Below are 27,056 nucleotides of genomic sequence, written 5' to 3'. Positions count from 1 at the left end.
TGTCCTAACCCAGCACCACTAAGCATGCTTCTTGCCCTTTCCATTAACGTCTTGTTCATTCTTTCTGCAACTCCATTTTTCTGAGGTGTATATGGATTAGTCTTCTGTTGTGCTATACCACACTTCTTACAGAATTCTTCAAATTCCTTGCTGCAAAACTCTCCACCGTTATCAGACCTCAACACCTTTATCTTCTTCTCTATCTGGTTTTCCACCAGAGCCTTAAATTCTTTAAACCTATCAAAGACTTCAGATTTCTTCTTAAGGAAATATATCCATGTATTCCTTGAGAAGTAATCTATAAATGATACATAGTACATAGACTTACCCAGTGATGGAACCTTCAAAGGTCCAAACACATCACTGTGCACAAGCTCTAATATCTATGTCGTCCTCTTACCACCAGGAGGAAACTCACACGATTTGCTTCCCATATACACAATTTTCACAAAAATCAAAATCCAAAGAGCTATTACTCATACCTTCTACCATACCTTTACCATGAAGTATTCGAAGGCCCTTCTCTCCAATATGTCCAAGCCTTTGATGCCGCATCATGGTCTTCTCTCCAGAGACCACTAGATTTTCCGCTCCACTTTTAGGAACCACAGAACTGTTGCACTCATCAATACAGTGCTACCTTGTAGCTTGTACAGAGTTCCAATCCGAACTCCCCGCATCAATACCAGTGCTCCTTGAACCATTTTGTTGGTATCCTTCTCAAACACTGTTCTTACACCTGCATCATCCAACTTGCTTACAGAAATTAGAATTCTGGCCAATGCAGGAATATGAAGAACATCCGGAAGTGTTCTAACCCTTCCACCTTGCAACTTCAAGTTTACTTTTCCATGATCAACGATTCTAGCCTTCCTATCATCCACTAAGAAGACATCACCACCATCGTATTTCTCATACTTGCAGAATCACTCTCTATGGGGAGTGAAGTGAAAGGATGCACCTAAGTCGATCAACCATGCCTCATGATCTACATGTGTACTTGAAGAAGCCAAGTACACATCCCCACCTTCATCTGAGGTGGTTTTTGCCTCTGCAGAAGGAGCATCATCAAATCCATTTCCTTTATCATGAGCTTTAGATTTACTATCCCTTTTGTAGTGCCCTTGCTTTCCGCATTTCCAGCACACCACCTTTATAGGTTTTCTTGGAGATTTAGATTTCCCTCTAGATTTAGATCTCCCACTCGATGAATTATTTTTGTTTATGTTTTGGGGCTGTCCTCGTACAGACAAGGCATCACCATTATGGCTCTCCATATTTTTCCGTCTCATCTCCTCCGTCAGCAAGGATGAGACTCTTTCATCAAATTGCAAGGCAGTTGCATTACTACCTATTGCAACAACCAGACTATCCCATGAATGTGGTAGAGAACACAACAAACTGATGCACTTATCTTCATCTGAAATTTTAATATCAACAGATAATAACTAACTTAACACAGTAATAAATGCAATCATATGCTCTGTCACCGAGTCTCCATCTTTCATCCTCAGGTTATACATCTTTTTCCACAGGAACAATTTATTCACCAGAGACTTAGATTAGTACATAGTCCCTAACTTGTCCCACAAAGCCTTCGCCATAGCTTCCCCTGATACATTTAGCAGTACTGAATCTGAGACACACAATCGTATTGTGCTCTTTGCCTTTCGATCCAACTTCTTCCATTCTTCATCGAACACTCCCATTGGTTTAGTACCCGGATCTACTGCGATCCACTGATCTTTATCCACCAACAGATCCTCCATCTTGAGTTTCCACAACTCAAAACTCTGACCATTAAATTTCTCAATCTCTATCTTTCCACTGCTCACCATCTTCTTTCACCACCAGAATCGATCTTGTAGATCTCCCACTGAACAGGGTGTACCACAGGCCCAAGCGAAACCCCTTAGCAATAAAGGTGTCGCCTTGAAGCCAAAGCAACTCTAATATCAAATGTAGGTTTTAACGCCGTACAGAAATTACCTGCATATGAATTCTAAAACACAGAAAATAAACAATGCGAGAGCATAACACATAAAACACATATACACAGATATTTTCCCCTGGATCCCAAAACCAGGACTACCAGCTTGATTTTTCATTATGTTCCTTTCAATGTTACAATACATATTTATACATGTCGAAGCATCTAATACCTTGGACCGAAAACCATCACGTCCAAAACCATGGACCGAAAACCATTGCGTCCAAAACCATGTGCAAAAATCATGCACAAAACCATAGGTGGGTCCGCCCAAACTAACATAGGGTCCAAAACCAATTTTTTTCAAGGTGCTGCACCAGAACCCATAGAGTGGGGTTACCTTCACCCCTCAAACCCCCTGTGATCCCCCCCACCACTATGTAATCGACGCAATGAACGGGGAACTCCACCCCCCTTCTAACCCCCGGTTAACTATGTGGGCTAGTCATGGAAAGAATACAACACAACCCAACATTCAAGTATTATTGTACACTCTATTCTTGATCTTGTTGAAGGATTTCATTTTTAGGAGTTGTTCCTCTTCATAGCCTATGTGATAGGATTGATTTCAATAATTTCTTGAAATCCTCTGGTTTTGTAACCATGGGCTTTTCACCTATCCTCAATGCATCTACATAGCTAGTAAAGTAAATCTAGACATTTTCAAACAAACAAATGATGTTTTTGTGTTTATTTTATTGGATAAATGTTAAAATAAAATTCCAACTATTTTAACTAGAAATTGAAGTTTTAATGTTTTTTTGTGGTTCAAGATCCTCAAAGATCGGCGACCGCTATGTCATTGGAATAATTGTACCAATCATATCTACTAGAAACTAGCTCAACCATGAAGCCTTACCCTAAGAGTGTTGAGAGAATTGAACCCGTGACCTCTCAATAGCAGGGGTGCTTTAACGACAAGGACTCGACCAACTCAGTTAATCCTTAGAGCTAGTTTTCATCATTAACTTGACTATTATAAGTTGGTATTTCATTTTTTTCTTCAACCTTAGATGAAATACTGGAAGATGAAGGCACATTGTTGTAATTATTTGAGTCTCCATGCCTCTTTCCTTTGGAATATTCTAGGTAAGCCTTTTCTTCTTCATGCCTACTCTTTGTTGAGTGTCCTTCCTTATCCTTCATGACAATTACTATTGTTATCGTTTCAATCAATGCAACAACTCTTTTCCCCAACCATGTAAACTTGAATTGCAAATATTCTTCATCATGTTCTTCATGAGAAGCCCCACAATTTTGCTTCTTTTACTCCTCTCTAGACCTCATAACAATGCTTTTTCACTTTCTTAGTACCTATTATGGGTGTTTACCATACAAGTTGTTCACCAAGTATTTTCAAACTTGGGATTTGATATTATATTAATCATAAATTATAAGCATATGGCTAGTCTATATTGCTAACATGGATCCTTTTCAGAATCAAAATGGTATGTCTCTAAATTTCATTATCAAATCGAGATCAAGCTTCTCAAAATACCAATTCATTAACAATAATGAATATCTTTGTTCCTATCCAATTATCTTTTTTTTTTTTTTTTTTTTTTGAGTGCCAAGATCAATGGATGTTAGGATCCTGAGTTGGAATCACCACCCCAAGGCAAGTCGAGTGCCCAATCGGGAACCCGTGAGACCCCTTGATGAGTTGAGGTCATGTGACAAAATCGCACCAAGGCGACAGGTGTGGAGTGTGGGAGTGTTACATCAATGGGAAAGTGTGCATCTCAGGCGGAGGGAGAATTGGGGATGCAATACAGTCATCGTTGGTCATTACGTTGACAAAACTCAATGGCGCCCTTGTTCAAGCTATAAATAATTGTTATATTTTGAAACTCTTAATTAAATTTTTACTATAAAAAACATGTATAGTAAAAATATGTTCATTTACTTAATAATATGTCGGCACGACTTGTTGGTTAATGTTGATATCGTATTGTTGTATGATTTATGTTCAAGTTTATGTTTTCCACAAATAACACAACATATAATAAAGAAGAAGTTGTAACTAAGTTAAAGAAGAGTGGAGGTGTATTACAAAAACTACGCAAAAGTCGAAGCGTCTGTTTTCCCAATCTGAGATTTCGTTCCTTGGACACTTGATAGGCCAAGGATGCATACATATGGATCTAGACAAAGTTTGTTCAATAGAGGACTGGGAGGAATTTAATAATGTCCATGATGTGAGAGTTTTCTTGGGGATGGCGAAACTACCAAAAAAGGTTCGTAGAGGGTTGTTCCAAGATAATTTCACCATTGACAAACTTGTTGAAGAAAGAAAAATGATGGAATTGGACCGAAAGATCTTGTGAAGCCTTTGAAGAATTAAAGAAAAGGATGGTTACAACATTGGTACTTAAGTTTCCCGATCTTGAGCGACCGTTTGAAGTGCACACGAATGATTTTGATTTTGCGATTGGGGGAGTGCTCATGCAAGATGGAAATATAGTGGGATATGAGAGTTGAAAAATGCAGGAAACAGAGTGACGATATCATGTTCATGAGAAGGAGATGACTGCGATCATCCACTATTTATAGGTATGACGAGACTATTTGATTTGGAATCCCTAGGTTGTCAAGACTAACAATGTCATAGTTAGTTACTTTGTGTTAAAATTGGCAACTAGGGAAAAAATTCATGTGGGTCATCTTATTTATGGCTAATAATATTTTTATTAGATTCCTCTCGTCGAGAGGTGTAGGATTGATATAAAGATCATCCAATTCCGATAAGTATTCATGGAGATATGAATTTATTTTGATTATGGAATTATTATCAAGCCGACCTACAACTCATGTAGGCTCAGAAGCCCAACAGTCGCATCTATTCACCCACCAACGTTGTGTATAAATATAAGAGGACTTTTCCTCTTTTAGACTCACTCATCTCATCACATCTCTCTCTCTCTACTGCGCAGATATGAGTCTCTTCTCTACTGCGCTGAAATGGGTCTCTCTCTCTCACACATGTGAAACCGGAAGCTGTTGAATTTGAAGCTGCAACTGCAGAAGTAAAGATTGACTTGCGTGGCCTAGAAGATCTCCTCATCTGAATTGCGCTGTAGGTTCATCTGAACCTCCTCTGAAAGCCGCAACTTTTGGTGGTGGAATGAAGTTAATCCGACGAACGGTTTGCAAGATATCGACTGCCCTAGTTTGAAGCCGGAAACTGCTGAAACTGAAGCTGCAACTGCAGAAGTAAAGATTGACTTGCGTGGCCTAGAAGATCTCCTCATTTGAACTACACTGTAGGTTCATCTGAACCTCCTCTGAAATTCACAACTTTTGGTGGTGGAATGAAGTCAATCCGACGAACGGTTTGCAAGATATCGACTGCCCTAGTTTGAAGCCGAAAACTGCTGAAACTGAAGCTGCAACTGCAGAAGCAAAGATTGACTTGCGTGGCCTAGAAGATCTCCTCATCTGAACTGCACTGTAGGTTCATCTGAACCTCCTCTGGAAGCTGAAACTTTTGGTGGTGGAATGAAGTCAATTCGACTGTCGGTTTGTGAGATATGGTCTGCCCTAGTTTGATAATGAAGTCGCTAATGCTGATGCTACTGATCTAGGGTTTGCTACTGCTGATATGAATCAGATTTATTGTACTATTTCTCTCTGCTGAATTATTGAAGATAAAAAAAGATTTGATCAAAGGGTTTCCCCACACATTGTGGGGTTTGTCCCTGGCTAGCCGCCACATCTTGTGTCTCTTGTCTTGGCTTGTTTTCTGTCGATTGTTTAATGTTCTATCTGCACTTTACTTTATGTACATGTGATTGCTAATCGGTGGAATATAATAAGAAAAAGAAGTAAACTGTTATAAGCATAGAACATACCATAACTTAACATGGTATCAGAGCTGAGGTGAAGACAAAGCCCGAGCAAGAGCAAGAGCAATCATCGAAGATAATATTGGTAAGGCTATCCTAAAAGAACTATGGAGTCCTCAACTCTCTTTCCTGCCGAAGACAAGCTCCGTGAGAAAGCTGACTATCACGGATGGAAGATGTCTATCGATCTAACCCTTGAAGATCAAGGAGTGCTGGACCATGTAAGAGGCAATATTGTTGAGCCTTCATCAAATGCATCTGCTACTGCCTGGAACAAATGGAAAAATGGAGAAGTCAAAACAAATAAGATCATCCGGGACTCTATCGACAAGCGCTTGGTGGCCTACATCTCTGATCTAGACACCTCCAAGGAAATCTACGACAGACTGGTGAGTTTATTTAAAGTTAATGATGCAAATCAAGTTTTGTTTCTTAGAAATAAGTTGAGGGAAATCAAGAAGGGTAAAGATGAAAGTATGCAAGCATACTTCTTAAGAATCACCGAGATCAAGAACGATCTCCTATCTATTGGGGAAACCATTACTGACAGAGAAATGGCACTCACAACTCTCGGAGGATTACCATCTGAATGGTATGTGTTCAAGACTACTCTTTTGAACAATAATGTAATTGCTAGTTTCGAGGAATTAATGGCTAGATGCATTCAAGAACAAACAAGGGTAGAAGAGCAGGAAATGCCCTTGCCTAAAGGTCCTCCTGCTGCTTTTTCTTCTCATGCTAAGAAAAGAAATAATTATGGGTCTAAATCAAAAAGAAAGGCTAGATTTAAGGGTGGAAGAAAAGGACGATGTTTCATTTGCAATAAAGCAGGTCACTATGCAAGGGAATGCCCTGATAGAAAGGACTCTCACCGTGATGATGATCAAAATCCCTCTCATGGTAATCGAAGGAATGGAAAATTCAACAACAAAGGAAAAAGGAATGCGGGAAATCAAGGAAGAGGGCAACATTCAAGAAGGCTAGAAATTCCAGGTATGAATCTAACACTGTTGACGATAAGCAGGTTGAATATTATCTACCAGCTGCTCTATCTACCTCCGCTCCTTCAGACTCAATGGGAATTTGGCTCATTGATAGTGGTGCCTCAAGACACTTCACTGGTTACAAAGAAGTACTCTATAATCTGGTAGAGAAAGAAACTAACCTTGAAATTGTCCTTGGAGATGACATGAAATACCCAGTGGAAGGTGTAGGCAATGTTTCTCTTAAACTGAATCAAGGTAATACGATTCACTTACAAGATGTATTATATGTACCTGATCTCAAAAGGAACCTGGTATCCATCTCGGCAATGGAAGACAAAGGCTATAAGGTAACCTTCAGCGATGGTAAGGTACGCATATGGAAAAATAATGTTAAAGATGCTTTCACTTTTGGGTTTCGAGTTGATTCTTTATATCAAGTCGGTGGAAGTCCGCTAGGTGTCATGTCTTGTGACACAACTCTTTAGTCCGAACTTTGGCATCGTAGGTTTTCCCACCTTCATTACAAAGCTCTACCCGATGTAAGACAGATGGTAACTGGGATGCCTGAATTCCAAATAGAAAAAGAAGGTGTATGTCCAGGATGTGCCGAAGGAAAGCTCAAAAGGGGACCATTCCTTTCAAGTCAAAGCAAGACCTCCGATGTATTACATTCGGTTCACTCAGGCATATCTGAGGCTGGCATTAAGAGGGAGACTACTACACCACATACTCCTAAGCAGAATGGTGTGGTGGGAAGGAAGAACCACACAATTATGGAAGTTGTCTGGGCCATGCTACATGATCAAAGACTTCCAAAGTTTATATGGGTTGAAACTATAATCGCCGCCGTATATGTACAAAATCGATGCCCTCATCAAGCATTGGGTTCCAATACTCCTGAAGAAAAGTTCACCGCAAGGTGAACAATCTTCCGACTTTGAGGAGCTCTCAAGAAGCCGACACCAAGGAACTGAAAGAAAAGGATGATGAATCAATGCCTGATGTAGAAGAACCCATGGATCCGATTGATCCTACTCCACATGAGCCTTCCTCTACTAGGAAGAGGCCTTCATGGCTTAGGGGGATACTTGATGATGCTGAAGGACATGCTGCACCCTGAGGAACCTTCCATCAAAGTAAGAAACTTAACAGGTATCAGGGATACCTGACCATCATGAGCACGATCATACAAAATGAGCCTTCGTCATTCTCAGATGCCGTCAAGCATCAAGTATGGAAGGATGCTATGACCGAAGAATATGAGTCTATCATAAAGAATGATGTTTGGGAAGTAGTTCCCAGACCCCAGGACAAGACTGTTGTTACTTCCAAATGGCTTTACAAGATAAAGCATGCAGCAGATGGAAGCACGAAAAAGTATAAGGCTCGTTTTGTTGCTCGAGGTTTCTCCCAAAAGGAAGGTATAGACTATGATGAGATATTTGCACCTGTTGCCAGATATACGACCATCCGCTCGATCATAGCCCTTGCCGCTTCACAAGGATGGAACCTACATCAGATGGATGTCAAGACTGCATTCTTGCATGGATCGATCAAAGAAGAGGTCTACGTGGAGCAACCCGAAGGATTTGAGATTTATGATCGAAAATCTCATGTATGCAGGTTGAAGAAAGCTCTCTATGGGCTGAAGCAAGCACCTCGAGCATGGTATGAGAGGATCGATAGCTACTTGATGAAGCTGGGATTCACTAGGAGTGAAGTCGATCCTAACCTTTACTTTAAGGTTGAAGATGAAAGCCTTTCATACTGGTGTTGTATGTGGATGACCTCTTTCTAACAGGTGCAGACCCTCTCATTCACAAATGTAAGAGGGAGCTGGCCTCTGAATTTGAAATGAAAGACCTAGGACTGATGCACTACTTCCTAGGACTTGAAGTGTGGCAAAAGCCAGGAGAAATTTTCCTATCTCAAGGAAAATATGTGGTGACGATATTGGAAAGATTCGGAATGGTGGACTGCAAGCCTGTAACTACTCCGATGGAGCTTGACTTCAAGAAGTTAAGCGGTAGTGCTGCTGGACCTGTTTTACGAAATGCTACCGAGTATTGGCAACTCGTCGGAGCATTAATGTTCTTAGTGAACTCCCGTCCAGATATATGCTTTGCAGTCAACACGTTGAGCCAGCATATGGTTGAACCCCACCACATACACTGGATTGGTGCCAAGAATCTGCTGAGATATCTTCGTGGCACTATCACTTATGGGTTAAGATACATTGCCAGAGATGTGAGACTATTTGGATACATAGATGTTGACTGGGCAGGCAATGTGGAGGACCATAAGAGCACTTCCGGGTAGTGTTTCACCTTGGAATCTGCTTCGATATCCTGGATGAGCAGGAAGTAGAAGTCGGTGGCTTTGAGCACCGCCGAAGCAGGATATATTGTTGCTAGCATAACCTCGTGTGAGGCAGTCTGGTTGCGAAAGCTCTTCAGTGAGCTGTTTGGATTTACATTGGATACCAATGTGATTCTCTGTAACAACCAGAGTGGGATTCGATTACTGAGGAATCCCATATTCGTCAATTGCTCCAGCAGATAGACATCATCTGGGATATGGTAAGTCGATGAGCAAGGAAGCTCCATCACATTAAGATGATGTATAGGTTGATACACCTTGTCAAAGCCCCGAGGAAAGATCTAATCTGTGATTTTCCCTAACGACTTGGAGTCGGAAAGAAACCCTTGTATAAGGGTCCTACATGTTGCATACATTGAGCTCTAGGAGCTCTGAGGGCTTGCAGTTCCTACTGGAGCATCATATGACCATAGGGTGACTCACCCTCCCCTGGTGGTGCACACTGGAACAAGATGATTCGCTCTCTTGTGGGACAAGATGATTCGCTCTCTTGTGGAACAGGATGATTCGCTCTCTTGTGTAGCAGGATGATTAGTTCTCCTGTGAGGCCTGGATTGATGTGTTCTCCATGGCAATTGTAGCAGGATTGATGTGTTCTCCTGTGAGGATAGGATTGGTTAGTTCTCCTGTTGAGGCATCCTACCCATGTAGTCTGGGACTCATGGGAAGTACCTCTCATCTGATCAATGAGAAGGGAAATGAAGTTAGGGACCATAGTAGTACCGATGGATGCATCGTTGTAACTACCGTACTCCCTACGCTAGGATGACCTCCATTGATCTGGGATCAATGATACTGGTCTGGGACCAGTGGTAGGAGTTGTACCATGCTATGACGTTGACTTCGGGTCAGTTGAGACTGGTCTGGGATCAGTGGTACATACTCTGAGACTGACTTTGAGTCAGTAGAGGATGATATTGGTCTGGGACCATTGGAGTTGTACTCACTATGACGCTGACTTTGGGTTGGTTGAGACTGGTCTGGGACCAGTGGTACATACTCTGAGACTGACTTTGAGTCAGTATGATACATCCTCGATCATTTCTTCTTCTTCATAATTCGGAAAAAAGCAGAGTAGAACATAACAATGCAAGATCAGAGAAGAACAAAACAAAACAGTACAGATCAGTGCAAGGTAGAACAAGACAAAGCAGAACAGGCAAAATAGAGTAGAGCAGGGCAAGGGTCAGGTTGTACAAGGCAATGCATTTGATGGATGAATAGTAACGACTGATAGACAGATTGCAGATGAAGTTCTCCATGGTTGAGAGGGAGTGTTAAAATTGGCAACCAGGGAAAAACTTTATGTGGGTCATCTTATTCATGGCTAATAATATTTTTATTAGATTCCTCTCGTCGAGAGGTGTAGGATTGATATAAAGATCATCCAATTCCGATAAGTATTCATGGAGATATGAATTTATTTTGATTATGGAATTATTATCAAGTCGACCTACAACTCATGTAGGCTCAAAAGCCCAACAGTCGCATCTATTCACCCACCAACGTTGTGTATAAATATAAGAGGAATTTTCCTCATTTAGAATCACTCATCTCATCACATCTCTCTCTCTCTCTACTGCGCTGAAATGGGTCTCTCTCTCTCACACATGTGAAACCGGAAGCTGTTGAATTTGAAGCTGCAACTGCAGAAGTAAAGATTGACTTGCGTGGCCTAGAAGATCTCCTCATCTGAACTGCACTGTAGGTTCATCTGAACCTCCTCTAAAAGCCGCAACTTTTGGTGGTGGAATGAAGTCAATCCGACGAACGGTTTGCAAGATATCGACTGCCCTAGTTTGAAGCCGGAAACTGCTGAAACTGAAGCTGCAACTGCAGAAGTAAAGATTGACTTGCGTGGCCTAGAAGATCTCCTCATATGAACTATGCTGTAGGTTCATCTGAACCTCCTCTGAAAGCTGCAACTTTTGGTGGTGGAATGAAGTCAATCCGACGAACGGTTTGCAAGATATTGACTGCCCTAGTTTGAAGCCGGAAATTGCTGAAATTGAAGCTGCAACTGCAGAAGAAAAGATTGACTTGCGTGGACTAGAAGATCTCCTCATCTGAACTGCACTGTAGGTTCATATGAACCTCCTCTGGAAGCCGAAACTTTTGGTGGTGGAATGAAGTCAATCTGACTGTCGGTTTGTGAGATATGGTCTGCCCTAGTTTGATAATGAAGCCGCTAATGTTGATGCTACTGATCTAGGGTTTGCTACTACTGATATGAATCAAATTTATTGTACTATTTCTCTCTGCTGAATTAATGAAGATAAAAGAAGATTTGATCAAAGGGTTTCCCCACACATTATGGGGTTTGTCCCTGGCTAGCCGCCACATCTTGTGTCTCTTGTCTTGGCTTGTTTTCTGTCGATCGTTTAATGTTCTATCTGCACTTTACTTTATGTACGTGTGATTGCTAATCGGTGGAATATAATAAGAAAAAGAAGTAAACTGTTATAAGCATAAAACATACCATAACTTAACACTTTGCATATCAACCAAAGTTATCAACAAAGCAGGCTCATTAGCAAGACTTCTCGGCATAATTTGACATGACAATTGAGTATAGGTCAAGTAGACTTGATGTTGTAGAAAATTCCCTCAGCAGGAAGACACAATAGGTTGCGATTAGGGAGGAAGAAGACCTTGTTGAACCAAGTGAGATTCAAGTTCACATGAGCGAGGAGTTTCAAAGTAGACTTCATGTAAGGCTAGATGCAGATACTCAAACGAAAAGTATCATGAAGCAGTTAAAGGAAGGAAATATGAGAAAATTCTTTGTACAAGATGAAATATTGTTCTATGGTGACTGTATCTATACTTTGAATTCATTAGGACTTAGGAAGTACCTCTTAAAGGAGTGCCACGATTATCCTTGGTATGGCCACCTAGGACAATGTCACACTTTGGAACTATTGAAGAGAGGATACTTTTGCGAAAATATGAGAGAGGATGTAGAGGAGTATGCACAGACTTGCATCATATGTCAATAGGACAAGTCAGACACTAGAAGATAGGTAGGGTTGTTGCAGCCTTTTCCAATTTCGAAGAGAGCTTGGATGAGTGTTTTTATGGAATTCATTACTCAGTTGCCACATATACAGGGGTATAATGAGATCATGGTTGTTGCTGATCATTTTTCCAAGTATGTCATCTTCATTCTAATAAAGATATCATGTGGAGCAGAGAAGACAACTAATTTGTTCTTAAAAAATGTTGTGAAGTATTGGGGAATATCATTGAGTATTGTGTCTGACAGAGATACGAGGTTCACAAGTAATTTTTGGACCATGTTGTTCAAGTTTATCGGGATGGAGTTGTTACATAGTTTGAGTTACCATCCACAGACAAATGAGAAGAACAAACACATTAAATCTTTGTTGGAGGACTACTTGAGGCACTATGTGAGGGATTATTATAAAAAATGGCGTGATTTGTTGGCTAGAGCGCAATTCAACTACAATTTGCAGAAGAGTTCAACGACGGGGGATAGAAGGGAAGTTTTAACATATTGGGATCAACATTAAAAAAATGATTAGTTCAGATTGGGCGAATACCTGGTTGATTTCGAAATAAAAGTGTCCAGTTAATCTGAAAAAAGGTTATATTAAATGAAATTAATGAAACTTTTATCCAAAGAATGGACCAAGATCTCTTACCAAGTGTTATTCATTTCATTGAGTCAAATATCAAATTTTGGATTGGATTCGATTGGATTTAAACCATGAGGAATATAGCAACAATTTACGGATAGATATTCATTATCAATAATGATATTTCAAGAATAAATAGAGGTAAAATTACCAACTAATATTCAATCAACAAAAAGTAACAAGATTTTGAAATTCGTCCTGTTTGAAACATCTCAATGTCCCAAGCATATATGTTTCACAAGATATGGCAGATAAGGGAAATAGATAGGTCCTATTCAAAGTAATTTTTTAAATATCGAGACCAAACATCATATCCCTTGATCAAGAAAAAATCAAAGAATTTTTAGATATACAAAGAATATTGGATCACGAAAAGCCACAACATCTGAAAGAGAATGACTGGAAACAATGGTTGAGGTGTTTTGACCGATACAATTTATCCCCACAGATATGGTATAGGATAAACCCAAAGAAATGGAGAAATAGAGTAAATAAGCAATGTACGTGCTATGAAGAACGATTCGTTCCTTATGAACAACAAGAAGATTCTATAGTCTATTTGAGTTGGTTAATGGACGTATGTCTATCACACCGCACACAATGTTACCACAAGGATATGTGAAGAGTCCACACGTGAAGAAATTCTTGATAGCATAGGAAGTGTCCTTGGAGTTGGCAAGAGTGTAACTGATGTATGCAACAAACATGATGAAGAGATGCGCAGATAAGGATAGGCAGGATTCACACTTTGAAGTTGGAGATATGGCTTCTCTAAGGATGACAAAAGATCAATTTCCACCACCGAAGGGGACAACGAATAATTTAACAATGAAGTTCGAAGGTCTGTTCAAAATGAAGCGAAGGATTGGAGAGGTCTCTTATGAACTTGGGCTATCGAACCATATGTGTTTCAAGCATCATGTGTTCCATGTAAATAAACTACATAAAGGCAGACTTGATGCAGATGATCCTAACAGAGCAACACAACCGAGAGGTCCAACCTTGATCATAAACCGATCATATTTAGTTTTGGAGATGATTTTGGACCTCAAGACTGCTGGAGTTAGGATCAACATGAAGAGAGAGTACTTTGTGCTATGGAGGAATGCCCCGGAGGAAAGTGGTTGGGAAATAAAGGATTTGATGTGGAAATGGAAGAAGGGGATTGGTGAGTTTGAGGCAAAGTTTAACTCGAATAGTAAGATTGTTGAGGAAAAAAATGACTTGAGGTGGGGGAGGATATTAAGACCTTGATTTGGCATTTCCACCCTAAGGTGAGTCGAGCACCCAACTGGGTGCCCTTGAGACCCTTTGACGATTTTAGGTCATGTCGGCTCAAGTCACACTAAGGCGACGAGCATGGAGTATAGGCACGTTACTTGGGTGTGCGAGCACGCAAATCGAGTGGAGGGTGAGTTGGAGAAGAAATATGGTCGCTCATCCATCATCGCATCAACATGACTCGATGACGCCTACGCCCGAATTAAGGTGGGGCACCCAAGAACCATGTGGGGCATTTTTTGGCATACACAGAAAAGCAGTGGTTGTGTGACCACAAATCTAATTTGAAACATCCAATTCATATGTTGCGAGGGTACTGAACCATGGCCAGGGTACCCTAATGAAGAGGCAAGATGGATATAAATATATGCTAATGCATGGAGCCAAAGCATCATCGCAAGGAATATCACAAGACAAGTTCGTAGGGCAAAGGTTTTTGATATCGCAAAGTGTTCTGAGGTAGTGAGTGGGAAAGAAACAAAATATAGGAGTGCACATGGGCATGCTCCTACACAGGGCAAGAAAGGCGGTCTATGATTTTTTTTTTGAGATTTCTATGTTGGGAAAACCGAGGGGCACCCTCGTTCAGGCTGGAAAGAACCGTTGTACTATGAAATTATAAATGGAGTGTTGTGACCCTATTGGGCCAGCCTCCCATTTGATGTAAAAAAACCAATATAATAAAAAGATGTTCATTTACTTGGTATTATACTTAGACAACTTGTTGGTTAATGTTGATATCACATTTCTACATGATTTATGTTCAAGTTTATGTTTTACACACATAACACCTAACATATAATAAAGAATAATTTGTAGCTAAGTTAAAGAAGAGTGTAGGTGTAGTCCAAAAGCTAAGTAATCATTAGTTTTTTATAACACTGTGATGAACCTTGACAGTGTCGCATGCCCACAGTGGTGCAATCATTGTAAGGCTGTGGCAATGCCCAACAAAGCATCAAATTCGCTCCATCTCAAATTCTAATGGAATACCACACTCTATTTATTTAAATATATTAAGTCTATATATATTTATTAATTATATGATGTGAAATATGAATCATTATCATTTAAAATTAATTTTAAAATAATATGTAAATTATGATATTTATTTAGGAAAAAATTGTTTATAATTTTATTATAACCACTCTATATCCATCTTAACTCCAGATGTACCAAGTGTCGAGAGGGAGCAAATATCTTGAGATGCAAAACTATTTTAGAGTGAAAAGAGATTTGATCCCTCTCAACACATGGTAGATCTGGTGTTAAGATGGATATAGGTTGGTTTAATCCCCCCCCCCCCCCCTTTAAATAGGCTATGTTCCACATGCATACCATTTTTCAATACCATTGGTAATTTTTATTTTATTTTTATATGGTTATTTTTATTTTTATTTTATTTTGACTGAGTCAAAAAGTTCATCGTGTTGAGAAATCTAGGGCATAGAAATTATGTGATTTCTCTTCTAATGATAACTACTTGTGAATGATTTTTAGATTAGGATCTTCTCTTTACTTAGATTATTATAAGTTTCTTCTTCATCAAACAACTACCAATACATAAAAAATAAAGGGACAAAAGACACATAATGTAGGCGATCATATAAGGCCAAAACCTCTCTAACTTGAGAGGAAAAACCAAACAAATTCTTCTTCTTATAGAGACTTTAATTGATGAATACAAAGACCAATAACCTTGAGCTATTTAACCTCTCCAAGGCCAAGTCACAAGACCTATTTAGTTTAACCTCTTCTTTTTAGAGCCAACAATGGTCAAATTGCTTGCTTCTCCCTCCTTCTCAACTATCTTTTAGATCTCAACTTCTTGGATTAGACCTGCAATCCTCGTCCTCTTAGAAACCTTAGTTGTAGAACGTGTGATGGATGTTGATCAAATTTTGCACCTTGTTACCACTTCACTTGGATGGAAAGACTTCCTTTTACACTTCAGCTTGATGAATGTAATGTATTATCCTTTGATTCAACTTCTAGAGTGACCTTACTAATCTCGAACCTTCTATTTTAGTAGACAACACTAGACTCTCACATGTGTGGAGGTGACAACCCAAAAATAGATCTAAAATAATCTCGGTGATGGTTCTCCTTCCTTCGCTTGACTATAGGATTTTTTCCTTGCAAACTTCACACTTATTTTCTTCCTTTTATCCATGACCAAAATTTTGTCACTAGAATGAAGGGATGGTTGCCAATTTGTAGTGGTTTGCCCATAAAGAATAAGCCGACTTGAATTGGTGCCTAGACCAACATGCCTTTTCTAGAAGAATCCTTAGGCCGACATACCTTTTCTAGAAGAATCATTAGGCTAGTATGTCCTTTTCTAGAATCATCCTTAGGCCAACTTCAAGGAGTATTTGTGACAAGGTCTTGGAGGGTATATGGGTATATGACACAAATAAATTGTCTTTTACAAAGTTTATATTACCCAAATGGGTCTTCAACTCTTCAAATTAACTCAATATACTTTATGACTTGATGACCAAACCTAATAGCTCATAATGGGAGATTTAAATATAAATAAAATTCCTTGCTCATGAAACCCTTGACACAAGAATTACAAAAATAAATTTATTTTATTCTTTCATTCAATTACATAAAATAATAATTACACATGTCATTATGAAGACTGAACCTAGTTACACTTTTCAACGCTCCCTCTTAACTAGGGAGGTATTCATAATCCATACAAGGTACTTGGACATTCTCAATCTGAAGAATCATCTTAAGAAGAGTTAGATTAATAACCCATTTGTATAACATCATATCAACATGCATTTTTATATAGCAAGACCTTGACTAACAACTCTATCTCTCCACAATATCATAGCACAATGTTGTCTAGACCAATGATGTATAGACACCCTCATCATTGTCTCTATCAGAACATACCTTGCCCAGGTTCTCGTAGAGTATGTTCCACTAGGAACTTATCTTATATTCATAGTCCTCAAAGAATATCAGTCCTCTACGACTACTCTTATATTGTATTCCCTAACTCATCCTCAATGAGAATAAAATGCCAAATGCTTATCTGATCCTCATTTTTGTCTTCCCAAGTGAAGACAAGAATGATGTGTCTATATCTCCCTATCAACCCGGGGAGAACATATCTATTCCAATGAATTAATGTACTCATTCCTATGGAAGGAATGTACCTTAGCTCTCTCTTGGCTTAGGAATTTGATTCCAATTTTCTACCAAGTTGGAAACTTGTTTCCAGACTCCCTCTTAATTAGGGACCTACAACAACTCTTTAGGTGGAGATTATGGGACATCCAACTACTTGAATAGCTCCTCCTCGTGATTTCATGAGCCTCTTTTCTTTATTCATAAGTCTTCATGTTTTGGGACTTATTTGTAGGTCATAAACCATCCATCAACTTTATCCATGAGTCGATCATGTCACTACTCCTTTCATTGGAAAAGCGATCCATCAATTACTATCTCACCTTCCTTCATGCCATGCTACCTTCTTCATCCCATGATTCCTTAAGTATCTTTCATCCTACTACATGGACCTCAGTAGTGGAATATATTCATGGCTCCTCCCTTGGCATCCCTGCATAAGCCCATCCATATAGCATTCAAAAATAAGAAATGAATATTAGATCAAAATTACCTCTGTGATGGTATTTCATTATGGCATCTTCTAGCTTGCATCAAAATCCTGCATACACATTAACAATCTCCAAAAGATATATATTTTCAAGGGTCTCTTTCTTTTTCAGACTTCATCAGAATCTTCATATATTTCATGGGGATATCCTAGTCAAATCTTTCAATCCTTGGATGTTGATTTACTTTTTCATAGTTTCATATTCCACGATCTCTTCCTTTCTTTCTTCACATATTTCCTTCCAGGAAATTCCGGTCATAGTTCCTCCAATTTTGTCAACAACCTCATATTTCATATGCATATATATTATGTTGATTTCATTTAGACAATGTGTGACCCATGCCTTCCTGCATCTTTTCAAAGGTGGAGATCCTTTCTTTTGACCATCCTCTCGAGATAGAGCATGTTACCTGCAACCATATGACATGAATATATAATATCGAATACAAGCATGCATAACTCATTTTCCTTTAGGTCATGTAGAATTCTTCAACAAATTTTGTGATTGAAAGAACTTCAATCCCTTGATGTGCTTCACCTCTTTTGTGATCATACCATCATCCCATGAATTCCACAAGTTGGAATTCTTGATGAAACACCTGCTTCCTTTTAATTGGTGAACCTTCTGACGAAGATATGCTCATCCATAGCTATTTTCCTCTATGATCACGTGCTCTCACTTTTAATGCTTCTTTTATGCCATGATGCATCCTATCATTTTCTTTAGTGATTCATGATATCCATATCTTACAATAGAAAACTTGAAAACAAGAACTTGGAAAGAAATAGGTGAGGAAGACTATCTCAATCATAGTAGATATCTCTTACTGCCTCTTTCTTGGACTTATTCTTTTCAAATTCCTCCACTTCTTCAATGATATGGGATTCTTCTCTACCTCTTTTTTTATTGTCCTTTTTGAGCTTTAGACAATCTCTTTTGTAATGCCCATATCCAAGACATACATAGCATTACAACTTAGCCAGTTTCTTCTTCTGTTTCTGAGGGCCAAATTTCCCAGACTTTCCCCTTTTCTTTGCCATAGCAACATATGCTTGATATTTCTCACTAAATCCTACATCAATTTTTTCCTTTAGTCTAGTTTCTTCAATCTTACATAGTGATTATAGATCCTGGAATGGAGTTGTTTTTTTTTCCCATGAATACTTGAAGTAAACTTACCCCACTCCTCTCGTAGTGCATTGAGTACGACTGTGGTCATCTCCTTGTCAAACATTATTTCTCCCAGATCTTGAAGTATCTTCTTTCGATATCCTTAGCTTGTAGATTTCTTTCCTTTGAGAGATAACTTCTCCTGTAGTGCTTACAGAAAACAACTCTACCACTTTGTCATATATTTCTTTTGAGGTGCCAAGTTTAGATACATATGGAATGAACGGATCCTTGATGGATTCTTTGAGAATCCTTTGATCCCTCACTTCCCCTTTCATAAAATTTCCAAGTGATTGAGTATCTTATTTCGTTGGTTTGGTGATAGTCCTTTGACATGATCCATAACCTCATTTTTAATGTGATTCAGATATATCCTCTTCTTCCATGCAATATTGTTTGAATCCCCAATCAATTTGTTGCTTTCCTTGCAAAAAAACATTTTTATAGATTCAGACATAAATATACTTACTTGAGAATATGCTTCTTCCACTTGCTGCCTCCTTGAATTTGATGAAAATATAAATGATAGAGAACATCTTCTTGATGAACAAAGATCTCTTCAATAGTGATCCTTGACTCCACAAATAAGGATATCACTATAGATCCTTTGATTGTGTTGTTCTTGTTGATAATAATGAGTTCTTGATGATGCCTTGATGCTTGTAGGATGATCTTCTTCAATGGTAGGGTCCTTTCTTTAATGAGAGGAAATTTCCTTAGAAATTTTGAATATGATGACAATGTCCTTGATTTTGATTCTCTAAGATGAATAGTCTTCAAGAAACTTTGGTTTGTAAATCCATTCAACTTGAGTAGGGCCTTTGTGGTCTTTTGAGGATCCCAAGACTTCTTTTGGTGTATACATCTTCTTCGATCTAAGATTTTGATACTTATTTGTAGATATTGACTTCACTTTAATATCCTTCGAGATTTGATCCTTGAGTGCTTGAGTGTCCCTTGATGAGATGCCCTTTCCTAGATTTTTCACCTTAGCTTTGATACCATGTTGAGAAATTTAAGGCATAGCAATTAGGTGAGTTCTCTTCTAATGATAACTTCTTGTGAATGCTTTTATATTAGGATCTTCTCTTTACTTAGATTATTATAGTGTTCTTCTTCATTAAACAACTACCAATGCATAAACAATAAAGAGACAACAGACACATAATGTAAGCGATCAACCAGGGCCTAAACCTCTCCAACTTGAGAGTAAAACCCAAACGAATTCTTCTTCTTATAGAGACATAAATTGATGAATACCAAGATCAAGACACTTAACCTATTTAACCTCTCCAATATCAAGTCACAAGATGTCTTTAGTTTAACCTCTTGTTTGTGGAGTCAACATTGGTTAAACTGCTTGCTTCTCCCTCCATCTCGGTTATCCTTTAGATCTTGACTTCTTGGATTAGACCTACACTCCTCAACCTCTTTAAAATCCTAGCTACAACACGTGTGATGGATGTTGATCAACGTTTGCACCTTTTCACCACTTCGCTTTGATGGAAAGACTTCCTTCTACACTTTGTCTTGATGAGTGTCAGCAAAAATCACTAGATTCTTGCACGCGTGGAGGTGACTTCCCAAAAACAGATATGGAATAATCTCGATGATGGTTCTCCTTCTTTCGGTTGACTATAGACTTCTTTCCTTGCAAACTTCACACTTATTTTCTGGTTTTTATCGTTGACAAAAATTATATCACTAGAATGAAGGTTGAGCTGCCTATTTATAGTGGTTTTGTCCATCAAGAATAAGCAAACTTGAATCGGTGCCTAGAACGACATGCCTTTTCAAGAATCATCCTTAGGCCAACTTCAAGCAGTGTTTGTGACAAGGTTTTGGAGGGTATATAACACAAATAAATTATCTTTTACAATGTGTATATTACCCAAATGGGTCTTCAACAGTTGACATTTACTTAATAGACTTTATGCCTTGATGTCCAAACCTAATAGCTCATAACGGGATCTTTAACTATAAAATAAAATTCCTTGCTCATGAAACCCATGAGTCAAACATTACAAAAACAATTTTATTTTCTTCTTTTCATCAATTACATAAAATCATAATTACACATGTCATTATGAAGACCGAACCTAATTAAACTTTTCAACACACTAGACATTACACTACCTTACAACATCTCTACCATAGCCCAACTATTACTCGGTCCTCCAAATTTTCCTAACTCAATGGTGTCCTACATGGCCTTCCATATAGAGCTTGATAGAGAGGCATCCTGATTGAACTGTGGTAATTGTTATTATAGTAAAACTCTACCAATGGTAAGTACCTTTCCCACTGAGTTTTATTATCCATGACATACATTCTAAGCATGTCTTACATAACCTAAATTACTCTTTCAGTCTACCCATATATTTCTGGATGATATGCAGTGCTCAGGCTCAACTGAGTCCCTAGTGCTTACTACTTTGTAGGTCACGCTCTAACACAAAATTGTTTTCTTTAGTGCCATAGTTATAATTTAATATTAAGATAATTGATAACTTGGTTTAATATATTCAAATAATAAAGTTAATTACTAATGTGAATAATACCCTTTTTAGCCATGTCGTCCTTCTATGGCCATTAGTTGTTCCTTCCCAAGCTTTATATTATGTTTGAAATCATTTATGTCTATTGTATGAATCTTGGGATCTCATATAGGACATATACACAATTGGTCTCACCTCTTGAAGAGGTAGTGTCCTTGAAGCAATGTTTCTAAGAATTATCCATGAATGGATATATATATATATATATATATATATATATATATATATATATATATATCTATATATATATATTTGCAATAATTAGATTTAAAGAAGAAAAATAACATTGCTAAAATAAATGTGAATTCTTACGAGCTTCATAGACAAAGTCTAAATATTGTGGGATGAAAAAATGCAATGTTTGTGATATTAATAGAATGGAGAATGGAAATTAATATCATTTATATACTTGTATTAGACCAAACACATAAATCTTAATTTCAAAATGTATTTAACATATAATTTTCATAATACAGTGCAAGGGTAATTACCCAGACACTAGTGGATGTGAAGCTCCAGGAAGAAATTGAGGAGTCTATGCATTGATTTGAATACACAAAATCGGTCAATATATCTGGAGAGAGAAGTAGCATTCCATTTGATATAATCAATGTCTACCTTCAAGGGCTACTGCGGGGGACGTTGATTCAACCATTTGGGTGTAGGCTTGCGGTAGAGGAGGAGAGCTTTGCAGTGGTGGGGTACAGTGAAAATGCCCTGAGATGCTGGATATTGTGAGTGGTGCCCATGCGGCATCGAGCATCGGGGGCAGGGCGGGGGCAGCAGGAAAAGGGGGTGGTAGTGGTTGTGTCGGGGGCTTATGATAATTGGTATGGATGTCTAGACACTTTTCAGGCCTACAAGTACCGTTGCCCTGCAGAAAGCGGCCACCTTCGCGGACATACATCTTCTGAACCCACTATTTGTCTGTTGCAATAGCTCTGGTAAGCCCTTCTATGCCATTCTTAACAGAATAGATGTAGGGTTAGTCATAGACTTTGAGCCAATGACACCTCCTGATGTGCCTGTATCTACCGCTAGTGCACTGCAGTCATACAAATTGGTTGCTAAGGCCATTTCTCACTTGCAGTCTCTCCCTGGTGGAGATATTTGGTTGTTGTGTGACAATGTGGTGTAGGAGATGTGGGAGCTTACTGTGTATCACCATGTGATGGCATATTGATTTCACAAATATGAACACGGTGAAGTAGTTGTAGAGGTGAGAAGACCTGATCTGGAGCCTTGTTTGGGTCTGCATTATCCTTCCACTGATATTTCCCAAGCTTCTAGGTTTTTATTCATGAAGAATAGAGTGAGAATGATTTGTGATTGTTGTGCCCCTCTTGTGAAGGTAATACAATACAAACAGTTGTGTCGGCCTTTGAGCTTGTGTGGATCTGCATTGTGGGCACCTCATGGTTACCATGTACAGTTTCTGGACAACATGGGTTCTATTGCATCTCTGGTGATGTCAGTGATGATAAATGAGAATGGAGATGACAGTGAAGGCAGTGGGAATCAACAACTGTAGAAAGGAAGGAAGCTTTGGGGCCTTGTAGTTTTCCATCACACAAGTCCACGAGTTATCCCTTTCCCTTTGAGGTATGTTTGTAAATTTCTGATGCAAGTTTTTGGCATTCAACTAAACAAAGAGGTTGAATTAGCACCTCAGTTGAGGGAGAAACATATCTTACATGTCCAACTGTGCTTTGTGATATGCTTCTTTGTGATGCACTTGTTTGGATCGTGTCTCAGACTCCCAACATTATGGACCTTGCAAATGTGATGGGGTTGCTTTATTATATGGGAAACACCTTTGGATTTTGGGGACCACTCCTACTAAGGCTCAGATATTGAATATTTCATATTGGCTCCTCTATCATCAAAGAGATTCCATTGGTTTGAGTACTGACAGTCTTGCAGAAGCAGGCTATCTATGATTTGTGTCACTAGGTGATGCAGTTTGCGGAATAGCCGCGGTCAGAATTACCTCCAAAGACTTCTTATTTTGTTTCAGGTCTCACACAACGAAAGAGAGGTTCTTAACATAATCCCAATGATAAAGAGGATGGCAGGAGAATGCACCCTCAGTCATCATTCAAATCATTCCTAGAAGTTTAAAAGGTGAAGTCTTCCCTTGGGAGGATGTTGAGATGGGTGTCATCCATTCGTTGTATCCGATTCTGAGGGATTCCTTTCAAGATATTGATGACAGTGACAAGAAAACCATGATACATTCACAACTAAATGACTTGAGGCTTCAAGGAATAGATGAACTAAGTGCAGTGACCAATGAGATGGTAAGGTTAATTGAAACTGCAACTGTGCCAATTTGGCAATCTATTCTAATGGACTCATAAATGGATGTAATACTAAAGCAGTTGAACTCATAGGATTGTTGGCCGATGAAGTTATAGGGAGGCCTTTAATTGATCTTTTTCAGCATGACTCGGTTGAAACTATGAAAAAAATGCTCTACTTGGCTTTGCAAGGAGGAGAAGGGGCCTGAATGTCCACAGAACTTTACTCTAATGGATACACCATCTATGCAGAAAGACAACATTTCTGGGTCAAATTATATGCAGAACTATAGTAATGCAGTTGAGTCGAAGACTTTACAAAACACAATACCAAGAACAAGGCATAACAACACTACACAGGGGCCTAAATCTAGACAAATGTCATATTTTGAGGGAATAAATCTGCATATGGGCTACCAAACTTCTGAGAATACATTCTTTGTATCGTGTTCTCTAAGCTAGGAATTACTTAAAAAATACCAATGAACGCATTGAAAAGAACACATTATAAGAAGGATCAAATACATGCTCTAAAACATGTTGCTGATGACGCTGTAGAGGCATCTGTGGATGTTGTTGTTGGAAGAGCGAATTATGCATCAAGCTTGATGGTCCATGAGAAACAGGTGGTGTTGCTGAGCTTTGAAGATGTGGGTACTTGCCTTCCATTGAAGTGAAATGATAGAGATCACAACCCTAAAATCTCCTTACAGATGCACTTAACCTTAGTACCTCTTCCTCTAGATGAATGAGACCAATTTTGGGCAGCAACACGGTATTTTATACCCAATGACAACGGAATATGTGCTTGGCCCTTTTATAGAAGGATGGATGTCAAAGTCAATGAAGGAAAAAAGGATATCTCATCTACTACAAATGATCACCTTAAATTTAGTAAACGACATTAATAATTTATGGATTTCTCCTGGATTTTGCAGAATTGATAATTATTGTTTTTCATGAGCTAGAAAGGATTTTTTTTGTATTTTGCATGTGATAATGCATATAGATATGTATGAAATATCATGCATGCAACAGATAAACAAACCAACTTATTCCCTTTCTGTAGCATGAGAATCTTATTCTTTATCAGAAAAAGTCTTGTAAAGTTTCTTCTCTGCTTTCAATATAATAATAACTCAAGATTTCAATCTCGTTGTCTGTAGTAAAATACAAACAATATAAATGATTGTTTATGAGAACCCACCTACAAATCTTCATGCATATAGAAAGTGTATAGCAAATACAAGGATTTGTATCCCACATACGGATTCTTGTGGGTGTTAAATTCTCCACTTCAGATGGGTTTAGCAAATAACGGGGCTTTGTATCTCACATACGAATTTTTTTTGTGGATGTTTAAGCTACGTTGTATTACAACATGAATCATGGGATATTGGTTTAAAACTGGAGAATATTACAGATATTTCTCTGATATCGGATCCAATGTTAAATGACGGAATTGATATTGTGAAGGCATGCCTGCACCTCAAGGAATGCTCGAGGGAGTATAAAATGGTGTTTGCCTACAAAAATATTCGTTATATCCACCGAGACTTTATGAGTGACAGGGACACTCAGTGTCTAATCTTTGGACGCGCCATGTGAGAAAATGAAGGACTACACCCTTGATAAGGAAGATTAAAGCAAAGTCAAATGGATCAAGTGGAAGATTGGGAAAGTGCAGCGCTTAGCATAGAGAAGCAAGAAGCAAAGGCCCATGCAAAGGATATGTCAACATTCTATGGCAGCTAGCTATTAAGATCAAGAGTGATGTAGTTAAGGATACACAGGGCAGTGATAAAAGAAGTTCTAAATTGTCGGTAAAATGGAGAAAAAATCATTAAATTAGTCTTAAATGAAATTAGTTCCACATAATTTTTATAATAAAAATGCTTACAAGTAATTATGAGGGTTATAAAATATTTTAGCGGAGATTTGGGTCTAGTGGGTCTTGGGTCTAGATTTTGAATATGGGCTCTGAGACCACGTGTGAGGCTCCCTCCTAGGATCCTCTAACTAAAAATTTAGTTTTATCTAACTTTAAACACAATAAGATGGGAAATAACTTATTTATATCAAAACATTTATTTGATAATAATATACCATTAAAATTTATTTACCACAATTTAAATAAGTAAGAATTTAATTTCAATCATTTACATAAGTAATCAATAAATAGAGGCATACATGTTCCAATAGCTTAGTTGAGATGCTCCTGAGCTCCTAACTGTGTTGGGATGCTCCTCTTGAATACCCGACTGGATTTGCCTCCCAGCTAACTACGAAGTATTTCTTAGACCAGGGAACCTCGACGGGTTCCCTAGCCCTCCGAGCCCAAGTCCAACTAGATGTAGTGTGTCCAAGTTAAACAAACACTCTCCTTCTCTCCCTTCTCTTTTCTCCACCTTCCTCCCAGCCAACTAGGAAGTATTTCCTATCCCAGGGAACCTCCACAGGCTCCCTAGCCGTCCGAACCCAAGTCCAACCAAATGCAGTGTGTCCAAGTTAAACAAACACTCTCCTTCTCTCCCTTCTCTTTTCTCCACCTTCCTCCTAAAACAAAATCCTCTAAAACCACAACCAAAACCAAAACCAAGACAAAGGATCCCCCCTCCTCCTCTCATCATCCTTCCCCTTTTATGCCTCTTCCTCCCATCCATCTCAACCAAGTATCATTAATGTCATAACTACCCCCTCATCCTTTCATTTGACTTTTCTTACCATATCTTCTCCCAAGTAAATTTGAGAGTACATTTTGGGGATAAGATATAGATATTTAATTTGAAAATTAATTGGGGAATACCATATCTTCTCCCAAGTAAATTTGAGAGGACATTTTGGGGATAAATTATAGATATTTAATTTGGAAATTAATTGGGGAAGACCATATCTTCTCCCATGTAAATTTGAGAGGAAAATTTGGGGATAAGATATGGATATTTAATTTGGAATAATGGAAGGAGACCATTTCCTATCCAAAAATTAAATTTGAGAAGACAAGTTGGGAATTGAATAATAACACTAATGAAATTTATATCAATAAATAAATTTGCAGTTCACAAATGTAGGTATGTCCCAATATTTCTTGATAATTATTAGTCAATATTTTCAGGTAATTTAAACACTAATAAAATTTTCATGATAAGATTAAGTTGGGCATTCCATTATGCACTTATTATTTACTCCTTAGCAAGACCAAAATTACAATAAAATCTAGTTCTCTTCTCATTTACAATTTCATCAAAAT

The 27,056-nt window shown here is 38.4% G+C and overlaps 1 pseudogene; it reads left to right on the top strand.

Annotated features, from left to right (window-relative positions):
• Positions 1-24,015, top strand: part of LOC149242485 (phytochrome pseudogene) — a 62,285-nt pseudogene extending 38,270 nt beyond the window's left edge.
• Positions 24,016-27,056: the final 3,041 nt, after the last annotated feature.

Source organism: Pinus tabuliformis, chromosome 8 (genome assembly GCF_031772625.1).
Source record: "Pinus tabuliformis cultivar Carrire ecotype Pingquan chromosome 8, CPIR1, whole genome shotgun sequence".
Taxonomy (NCBI): Eukaryota; Viridiplantae; Streptophyta; class Pinopsida; order Pinales; family Pinaceae; genus Pinus; species Pinus tabuliformis.
The sequence above is the reverse complement of the archived record's forward strand: the minus strand, read 5'-3'. Positions and strand labels throughout refer to the sequence as shown.